The sequence below is a fragment of the Crinia signifera genome, chromosome 5 (genome assembly GCF_055691185.1).
Source record: "Crinia signifera chromosome 5, ASM5569118v1, whole genome shotgun sequence".
NCBI classification, from domain to species: Eukaryota; Metazoa; Chordata; class Amphibia; order Anura; family Myobatrachidae; genus Crinia; species Crinia signifera.
This window is the reverse complement of record NC_139221.1, coordinates 49,940,939-49,952,197: the sequence shown is the minus strand read 5'-3', so window position 1 is coordinate 49,952,197 and position 11,259 is coordinate 49,940,939.

The window sequence follows — 11,259 nt, the reverse complement described above, 5'->3', positions numbered from 1 at the left end:
ACTTCACAGAAAGGGTAGTGGATAAGTGGAATAGCCTCCCATCAGAGGTGGTAGAGGCTAAGACAGTAGAACAATTTAAACATGCTTGGGATAGGCATATGAATATCCTTACAAAGAAATAAGGATTAAAAAGGGTTGAGTTTACCTGAAGGGTAAAAAAGGGGCAGACTAGATGGGCCAAATGGTTCTTATCTGCCGTCAAATTCTATGTTTCTATGTTTACTAAGCTCCATTTTACATAAAGTTGACTCAACGACAATAGCAGATATTCTCATTTCTGACCATGCACCTATGTGGATTAAGTTTGCTCTAGCCACGTGGAGATCCACCTCTTTTATTTAGCGTTTCCTGGATTTCTTGGCATCCTTGGATGATTTAAAAAAATATCTCCTAACAATATCAATGACAATTCTCACACCGAGGATGTCAATTTATTCTGGCAGGCATCAAAACCAGTGGTTCGAAGCCATTTTATATCATATGTAGCTTCTAGGAGGAAAAAGTATCAAGCTCAATTTTAACATGCATCTAGAGAGGTTTCACAGGCTTACTCGACCTTGTTAGCATCCCCTTTGGAAGCCCACAGATTGATTTATAGGGACCGACAATCTGCCTATGATACCATAAGTACAAAACTGGCCCAACTTAACCTAACTTATCAAAGACAAAAATGGGGTAATCGCCCTGGAAAGTTGTTGGCGAACTTATTTAAGACTCCCGACGTAGTAACTATATACCCTCCATACTGATGGACAATAGAAGCGCCACGACTGCACCATCTGATATAAGTGAGACTTTTCTCTCCTACTTTGAACATCTATTCAAAGCTCCCCCAGATGACCCCGTACAAGGCTATACCTTTCTAGAACAAGCTAACTTACCTAAACTTTCCTTCGAAGACAGGAAAGCTTTAATTTCACCCACAACAGACATTGAAATTGATTTGATTATAAAATCGTTACCCACTGGAAAGACACCTGATCCAGATGGATTCTCAGCACATTCTAAGGCTCTTTCCTCCAAACTTACACCCTAACTAAATAATTTAACTATCGAATGGAAGGTAACCGCCCTCCCCCCACACCTGACTTGCTCCCAAAAACCATCAAAGACCCTAGAAGGGTTTCTTCTTATAGACCAAGTTCCATTTTAAACCAACACTTCAAGATTTTTACAAAACTCCTAGCAACTCGCCTACAGTTGATTTTACCCAAACTTTTACATCCAGCACAAATGGGTTTCCTTAGACATAGACATTTAGTACACAATGTTAGATCACTGGTTGCTGCCGGCAAGTTCTGGGTCGTGGCCGGGGGGGTCACGGCGGGGAAGGGTGTCATCGGGTCGTGGCAGGGGAAGGATGTCATCGGGTCGCGGCCAGGGGGTCATCGGGCGGCACACATGAAAACGCGCCAGAAGTCTTTAGGAGTAGTGCTGAGGCGCGCTGTTCAGTGAGTGCCATCTGACACCATGACAGGCAGCCTGGGATGGTAGCCGCCATCAGAGTGAGTGCCGGGGGCGGGCCCTGCAGGAGACATTGTGGAGGGCAGGAGAACGCCAGCAGGAACTTGAAGACCGGCAGGAGCTAGCTGCTGCTGCATCTAGACCCCATGCAGATGACAGAGGCTCAGGCTCATCGTCCCCTCTCCTGCTGTCAGCTGGTATTTAGGCCTTCAACATTCCATGACACTATTTTGAAGGAGTGTCTTGTTGAGACGTCATAAGGTTTTGTACCAGAAGGGTGAGACATGATCCTGATTTAGGGAATTGTAGCCATTGCTTTTCTATACACAAACACCCTGTCCTGTTCCAGCAAGCAGGAGAGGGGGGAGAACAATCATAAGAAACCTGTAGAAATACTTATATATAAAATATAGTAACAGCAATCTCTCATGTGAATATACAATGAATATAAAGTACCATAACCTGGTTTTGTGTTTTAACTGAACCAAAGAAGACGAACATATAGACCGTCTTTTATACCAAGTATAGTTAAACAGATAATATGTGGAAATAAAGTGTGTGTTGAGTGATAGTTGGTCGGTCCCACCAACCGCAACCACATAATATAAACAGTGAACCAAAAATAACAATTGTATTATGCATACAAATATTATATATCCCATGAACGTAAATAACAAGATATCAAGTAAACTATGGGCATTAGAATTCAATACATATCCATCATACAAAAATCAGTCATGTTCATGCACGTCAGAGCGTGGAGAGGTACAGTAGATCTCAAAGAATGGAGAAAGTTCTGTGCCGCTGTGGGGATGTCGAAGAAGCATGGTTTTTACAGATGTAAAACCCATAATTTTGCGGGGTAAAGGAATGCGAAACGGAGTCCTTTAGCAAAAAGTACTTTGAAAATCACTGTAAATTCACATCTTCTAGTGGAGACTTGATAAGAAAAATCTTGAATGCCTTCAGTGAGTGGCACCAGTTTAGCATCTAAAAGCGGAGATAAGATGTCAAATGTTGCTTTGGCTCACTGTGCCGCTGTGGAGTCAGGGTGGGCAGCGATGGTGACCAGGTCATCAGCATCATCTCGGTTAGGAGACATTGTGGGAGGTGAGGTAATAGGCAATATGGTCTTGGCTGTTTGTGAGCCTCTTGAACCCCTAGGGGTATTTGCTACATATTTCTCCAAGTAAGATGGAAAAGGTAATAAGCAGATTAGGTGGTGGAAATGAGTGCCAGGAATCATTAGGGATGAAGGGACGAAGTGTGGAAGTTATCTAAGGGGAAAGCACTGTGTCATGGAAGAGGTCAACTCCCTTGTCTGATGAGCTGCAGCATGCAGTGCAGGCAGGGACAGAAGTGTGTTACTGCAGCTGTATGAGGTATAAGGGAGGAGGGACTCACTTAGTCTCCAGCCTGGAGCCTGCATTATCCCTGGCTGTGGCCAGCAACAATCCCTGGTGGAGTATGGGGTGTGTGTGCCCAGGTCCCAGGCTACTGCCGCAGCAGTTATGAAGCTCACCCGGCTGCGGCCCCGGCTCTGACCAACAGAGTGGCAAGAGGACTGATCAGGCACTGGAGGGTCCCGTGGAGCACCCAGTCAGGCAGGTGAGAGAGTTAGAAGGCTGGGGCAGTGAGACTGCTACAGTCTAGTGGCTGCCTCTGGCAATATAGCGAACATGCGGGGATCAAGCACCCCCTTGCCCGCTATATGCCCCAGCGTTTCGATGGTATGGGGAGTGGGCAGTGGGAAGAGGAAAGGTCAGATGGCGCTGGTTCTTCCAGTGCTGGACGGGAGCACAGTTAAAAGACAGCCATGTCCTTGGCCTGCCCAACCGAAGGTTTCAGCTCTCGCTTCTTAACATTTATGGTGCCCCCACAAGGTGCGATTATTGAATGCGCTTTGAACTTTTTACTGCAAAACGCATTGATTGTAGTTCAAATTGCACCGTGTTTCTTTTGGCTTGCGATAAGATGTGTGCTCCAGCGTAGTTCATATCGCAAACCAAAAAAGTATGTGCAGGCAGTACTTTTTGTACTAGATCGCATCTAGTCAAATTGTGCACTGTTGTAGCATATCGCATGCAATGTGAACCAGACACAATGCGACCTAGTGCAAGCGTACCTGACAATTCAGGTATTGCACTGTGTGTGGACACCCTAACACTTTTAACACTTTCATTTTTTCACTGGTGTGCTGCTCTGGGATTTTTGGCTTACGAAAAAAAGCGTGAGGTCAGAGGAGGAGTGGAAGGGAGACTGTCCTTGGAACCATAGGCGTGCGCACATAGAGTGTTAGGGGTGCACAGGCACCCCCTAATGCTGTGCCCACCCTTATATACTTTTGCTTTTTAGAACTGATATTCCATTAAAACAAGCGCCCATCAATCAAGTACAGATGGAGCGCCTCTCATTCTTGCCCAGGGATCGCCAAAATCTGTCCACTGGTGATCGCCGGCGGAGAGGCGCGCCATTTGACTGGGATGCATGTGCGTCTCACACGCACGCGTGTTCCAGTTTCCCGTCGGCGGGGGGACGGGAACCCTGTCCGTCTCCGCTTCAGGGAGACGGACAGGGTTAGGGGGGGGGGGGGGGGTGCGGCAAGGAAATGTGCACCCCCTAATGAAATGTGCACCCCATAATGAAATGTGCTGCGCACGCCTATGCTTGGAACCACATAAAGATACCTTTATGTATATATAGGGACCCCCACGGAGGTCAGTAGAAGGCCCCATCCTGTCCAAACAGTGTCTAAGACATCAGTCACACCGGGAAATCTTCTAGAAAGTTCCATTTAATATAACCTTTAGGGACAGCGCTGAAGTGTTTTTTCATTTTTTTGGTATTGTATTTTGTTGGTGGGAGTGTAGTGACCCACAGAATTTACACACAGCAGCAGCCCCGGGCGCAACCATCCATCTGTCAAACCCATTTCTTTTTGGCTTATGCTGATTTTTGGGGTGACGCACCCTGCACCTAGATTTATCAATAGGGTCCTCCAATACTCAGAGAAGCCTTGGCGATTGGCTTGGGGGCTTATTCCTATATCTGTAAATATATGTAAACAAGATCTCTGAATTCTATTATAATTAAAGACAGGATTATATGCAACATAAAAAGCTTGAAATATGCATGCAAATATAATAATTAAAAATACTTAAAATATGCATGAACAGTGTTAAAATATGCTACATTAAATAATTAAAAAAAAGTAATTTTTAACTTATTTATTTAAAAATCAACAAACAATTGGTAAGCATTAGAATAACATTGATAATTAACAATTATTTACCATTTTGTTACTCTTTAAAACGTAAACAATCAGGTTCTGTTCCAAATGTTTGGTAGTAACCAGTGGTGGCTCCTACCTTCTTGGGGGAGGGGGGCTGCCTCTGGCCGCAGCCGCCGCGGGGGTACCGCGATGCAGGCACCCCCTGTCGCTGCTGCCGCTCTCCTCCCAGTCCCCAGCGCCTGTCCTATGATGACATATGTACTGCGCATGCGGCCAGCTTCTATGGGCTGCTTCGGCAACGTAGAAGTAATCTTGGTCCCGGCATCTGTACAATATAAATGACAGGTACCGGGACCAGCGCGTGCACAGTACCGATATAGGTACTGCACATGTGCGTTTGCTAATTTTGCGTGGCAGCCCACAGCTAGGAGTCCCAGAGGGAAGGAACACCTCCCAATGGGACTGCCTTGGTGACTGGCAGGTCGGACTTCCAATCGGAAGTCACTGCCAGTCACAGTGAAGCCATTGCAGTCTCACAGACTGCATCTGGCTTCACTACAGTGGCGGATTTTACCTGGGGAGGGCTGCAGCCCCGCAGCCCATAGGTAAAAAACCGCCACTGGAAGTAACATTGTGTCTTCTTCGATCACTCAAAATATTTTTAGAAGTGGAAAAGGACTGTTCCACATCCCCTAAGGCTACTGGGCAGTATTTGAATTTAGGCGATATATTAGCACTTATTGTTTTTTACTTCCTGGCTGTTACAGCAGACTGCAGCATCCTAGGCTCTTCTGGCATCAACTACACGGACCCTCCTCTCCAGTGCCGATGGATCAAATGTCAGCATAGCATTTGAGAGTGGCGCAGTGGAAGGCTTCCTCCCTGTGCCGCATACTCACTGTGACCCTGCGTTTCCTCCGTGTTGCGTGATGTCACAACCTTTCCGCCCGCCTCCTCTGCTGCAGAAGTCTCTCTCTTGGTGTAAAGTCCCAGGCCAGGGGCAGGCAAAGGTTCAGGAGCTTTGTGATGGCATCCACCCCAACTGACCTTTATTAAAATGGATTGGAGGTAGCGTACATCCAAGGTCCCCCACACTGTGCACATATTGGCCCGGCCTGCACACTCTACCACTACCTGGCCAGCAGCAGGAAAGGGGACGGGGCCTAATATGTGAAGTGCCCCCTTTGGAAAAATATGCACCATCACTAGATTTTAGGTAAAATATTCAATAACCAGTGAGAATGGGAAAAATATGTAAATACATATGCATATATGCAAATGCATACAATCCTGTCTCATGAAGATTTAAATCTGGTTACTAGTATAATTCAGTGTGCTGGGGGAAAACAAAGGGTGCTTCTTTCTTGCACAATGGGAAGGTGTAGGATGATTAAAGCCTAATAGATTAATTTAACCCTGCGCTCCCCAGATTCCAAAGCAGCTGGTAAACTAAATAGAAAGTTACAACTCATCCTTGTAAAAATATATCAAATAAAGTTAATAAAGTAAAAATTGTTGAGTCATACAGAGTCTTATTACAGAGTAATACAATATTGTGGAGTATTGATTTGTCTTCACACACACCTAAGACTCAGCACTGGTTGCTTTATTACTTATTTCATATGTATAGTGATTTACAATCCTGAAATGAGGGTTGTGTGGTATCAAATGAAATATAATGTTGTTACATTGACATTTGCATTAACAGTCTACTCCAATAATACCCCGTTCTCACTGCAGGCAAATTCCCGGGTCTAGCATGTCAACCCGGAAATTTGCCTTTTAACACAGGTTTTTTTGCAGTGTGAACGGGTCGCATACCCAATCTCATACACGGGTAAAACCCTTCTTTTTACCCGTGTTTGAGATCCGGATATGCAGACACCGGGTTGACCCGTTCTCACTGCTTAAAAACCAGTGTTAAAAGGCAAATTACCTGGTAGAACTTCTTCACCTGGGAATTTGCCTTGCAGTGAGAACGGGGGTCCGTCCCTGCAATCCCCGGCATTTTAATGCCGGGTAAAAGCCTTGTATTTCTCACTGGCAGTGAGAACACTGTATAAGTGAACTATTTTATTAATTTTATGCTTTTTTTATTTGACGATACACTGTAATTGTAATAGAATATAGAATATATCACATGATTTGGATGAGATGGCGTTGCTCGTGCAATGCTGATCTCTAAAGAAAGGTATACTACTACCAGTGGCGTAACAAAAAAAAATTTGCCCGCCCGCCGGGAAAATTTCAGTGCCCCCCCCCCCCATCCCCACCCCGATCCCTTTTATACCCCTCTATATGTGGTCACAGCCCTCACTTTGACATGTGACCCTGCCCCCATCTTTTGCAGTTTGAGCTTCTAGAGCCTTTTCTTGCTCATTGGCCACTATTGTATATACATTAATTTTTAGAGATATATCACATATGAATAGATATATTTTAACCCCTACACCACCAATGTGTATATGAACTAATAATAAAGTACCACAATATGCTGCAGGATAAACCATTTTTTCAGTAATGATTTGATGAAGATCAACATTTGCTTGTATATAATGAACAATATATAAATATTTGGGAAATTAAGTACTTTGATATTAAAGGAAAGCTGGGATCGGAGTTATATTTACGAGTGGTCACCAATAGATTTCAATATTACATACTACTTTGTCAGGCTAAAAAAATCAAAGATAATCAGGCTGACGAAACAGATTCGTCAGAAGTGTAGTGACAAAAATATATAAGACCACAAGGTGGCAGCAGTAACACACAAAATAAAATAAAGCTGTAAATTACAATGTTACTATAAGGAGAAATCTAGCTCAAGATTGTATTTATGCTTCAAATGAGATCGAGAAGTCACTATTCAATTGTGCAAGCACTCAAGAACTAGAAACTGGGCACAGCTGTACTGTATGTTACGGAACTCAAACACTGCAAAACCTTTGAGCTGAAAGCCGCTCAAAACAGCCTGTTTGAGCGGCTTTCAGCTCAAAGCTGCCCAGTGTGTATGGCCCGGGGATGAGCGCGGGTAATACCAGCAGATGAGCAGCTTTGAGGACGGCTTTGCATAGCTCTGCGCTATGCAGAGCCGTCCTCCCCCCTCCGTCGGCGCCGGGCATGGAGAAAGCCGCTCAGTGTGTATGCACTGAGCAGCTTTTCCCGCAGCGATGATTGTCATCATCGCTGTCCATACACGCTGGGCATAGTCGCCCAGTGTCAGGGGCAAAAGCAGGATTTTCAGAAGGGGGTTTCCAGAGAGGAGCGTAGTAAAGCACGGAGATGGACACTTACATGACCCAGTATATGCCGGGTCAGTTAAAGTATTATAGATAGACCAAATGTATATAAATAATTAGGTACTTGTGTATTATCTGGGCGCCCGATTTTTTAATCTTAGGGCATTGTACAACAAAAAATCAGTCGCATCGCATGCGATCATATCGATTGGACCCGATTTTTAATTGTACAGGCACCCAGATGCCTGATTCCTATGTTAAATGCCCCCCCAGACCCGATTTTGGATTGTACACCCACCCTGATGGGTAATGACTATGTTAAAAGGCCCCCCATTGTTAACGCCACCCCACTATCAACGCCAACCCAAAGCGTGGTGAGTGCAGCGAGCCTGCGAGGGGCGGCGGTATGCGTCCTCCGATTTTTTCATACCCCCACTATCCACATCAGCGTGGAGTTGAGTTTATATAGTGCGGCAAGCACAGCGAGCCATCGAGCCCGAAGCGTGGCGAGCGTAGCGAGCCCCGCGAGGGTATGCGGATGACTTCACATGTATTCCGCTGCGCTCGCCACGCTTCGGGCTTGGTGGCTCGCTGTGCTCGCCACACTATATAAAATCAACTCCACGCCGACGTGGATAGTGGGGGTATGAGAAGGTGGGAGGACGCGTACCGCCACCATGCTTCGGGTTGGCGGGTTGGCATTGATAGTGGGGTGGCATTAACAATGGGGGGGCATTTAACATAGTCATTACTCATCAGGGTGTGTGTACAATGAAAAATCGGGTCTGGGGTGGCATTTAACATTGGAATAAGCCAAAATCGGGCATGATTGTGTCGCATCGCATCGCATGCTATTATAATGGCATGCGATGCGACGCGATATAAAAATTGTACTGTCGGGTTTTAAATACCCTGAGATTGGGTCCCATCGGGTCCCATCGCATGCCTAAAGTAGTGGCATGCGATGAAAAGATAGTACACAAGTACCAATAATAATAAATATATATATATATAGCAGCAGTGTACAACCCTGCGCATAGTAATGTATTGGCGCCCCTAACTATCCTCCTGCGGTTGGGGTTGGGGGGTGCTATGAGCGGAAGCTTTGATGTCCCGGGGGGAATTATATCAACCACTCAGCATGTAGGGCCTGGATCAGTAATTTCCACTAATTACCCCTTTACTGCACAGATGGTGGGAGAAGGGGGCATTGGGCTGAATGAAGGGGTCCTGATACATAACTTCCATGGTGGTAGAGGATGTTTAATATGCAGAGGAGGGGTGTATAGTAGAGTGGGCTAGGAGTGAAAACAGCCCGATTTGTCGAAAAAAATAGAGAATTGGGAGCATTGAATACTGAACCAATGCAAAAGATAAACAGACTATCTGACAAAGGCCAGTATTCAATGCTCCCAATTCTCCATTTTTTTTCCGGCGAATTGGGCTGTTTTCACTCTTGCAGTGAATCTTTCACTGAAAATGTGATTCACCTTATTCGGGATGCAGTTAAAATCCTGGCGGTCCCGACCCCCGAAATCCCGACACATTCTCCCTCCGTGGGTGTCCACGACACCCCTAGAGGGAGAATAAATTAGTGTGCCGAGCGTAGAGAGGCACCGGGTCCGCTGCGTGGCAAGTGATCTTTTGAAATAAAGGGTTTTGGGGGGGAAGTTTGGTGTCTAAGAAGGGGCATGCTATTTGTAATCTTGTGATTAAAGCACATCAATATATATTTAATTTAATTATTTTTTTTTAAATTTACATTTTTTTTTGTACACTTTGGCCAGCAGGGGGCCGGGAGCCGAGAGCAGCTCATTAATATTCATTTATTCACTGCACTCTGGTCCCGATCAATACACATGCACGATCGGGACCAGGGAGTGCAGCGGCTGATGATCCCAGCCTCCTGCCAGCTCTGGGGGGCTCTGCCAGTGTCCTGGCAGCCCTCCTCAGTGTCAGGCGCAGGCAGGGAGACTTCCATCTTCCTGCCTGCCGCCTTCCCACAGGGGTTAAAATTTGCCGCCAGGGGCTCGCTGCCACTGACCAGTTGAATAGGGTGACACGGAGGGCTGGCAGCGAATGCTCCAGCCCTCCGGAACCCTGCGAATGTGCAGCGAATCCTGAACAGGATTTGCGGCAAATTTCGTAAATGCACAAAGAGGTAGGAAGTTCCAGTGCCCCACAACCCATGCTCTCGACAGCAGACATGGCTCAATCATCATCTCTTTTTTTAGGGAACAAATCACATCCAAAACTACCAGACATGACAGAGGGCACACAGACGAGAACAAACAAAAGAAAACTTGCAGAATAAGGAAGGAATACAGAGGAGTGGACAAAAACAAAGAAGGCAAGTTACAACAAGAACCAAAAGTAGGTATAGGGATATTCATCCTCGGCAGCCACACCCTATCCAGCGATCACCATTTACTTCTGCATAAGGGACTCAAGTTTGCTCAAGTTTGCAAACAAACAACAACTTCCAAACCTACATAGACCTCCACAACTTCACACACAGATTAGCTCTCAAATATTGTATTTATTCACTACATCTGCACCATTCAAACACGACATAGACCCATACAAACATAACAGTCTGAGACCGTCACCTGACTTCTGTCAGAAATCGCGACAGCGTCCGCATTCCTTACCCACACTCTGGTGCGTCCTGCGGAGCAAGTCCCTGTACTGCGCTGTCCCCAGGTGTTCTTAATGGTTAGATCTGCATGGCATCTCCCTGGGCCCTAGTTGGTGTCCCACTCTGATGACCCATGCTGCATGGGCGCCGCCATGACATCTGTAGTCACATGACTGAATCTCCCAATAGTTTTCCTGTGAGCTTAACACTCTGACCTGTGCACTGAACCATGTGATCAAGGTGTGAACAGGTACTTCCTGATGTTGATTGATGCTGCGACTTGCAGCCAATCACAGACAAGCAGGGGGATATAGATGAGGCCTCTGGCCCTTCCCCTCGTCTTGAACAATTAGTCTGATCCCTGAGTACCTCTAGAAGTCAGCGTTCAGGTTCCAGATTCTTACCACCGAATGCAGTGGAGTCCAAACCTCCTTGTGGGGGTCCATGGTGAAAACAGTCGGTGGTGTTAGACTCTGCGCCTCTGATCAGAGTCTCATCAACTTCCCCAACTTGCTGTGCTCGCAGTGCCCAGTGTATGTGAACTACCATTACCTGAGACCTCCTGTGTACTTGTTCCCAGAACCCACCACTGGCTCAGGGGCAAACGCAGGATTTTCAGAAGGGGGTTTCCAGAGGGGCGGAGCAAAGCACGGAGATGGACACTTAGGTGACCCAGTATATGCCGG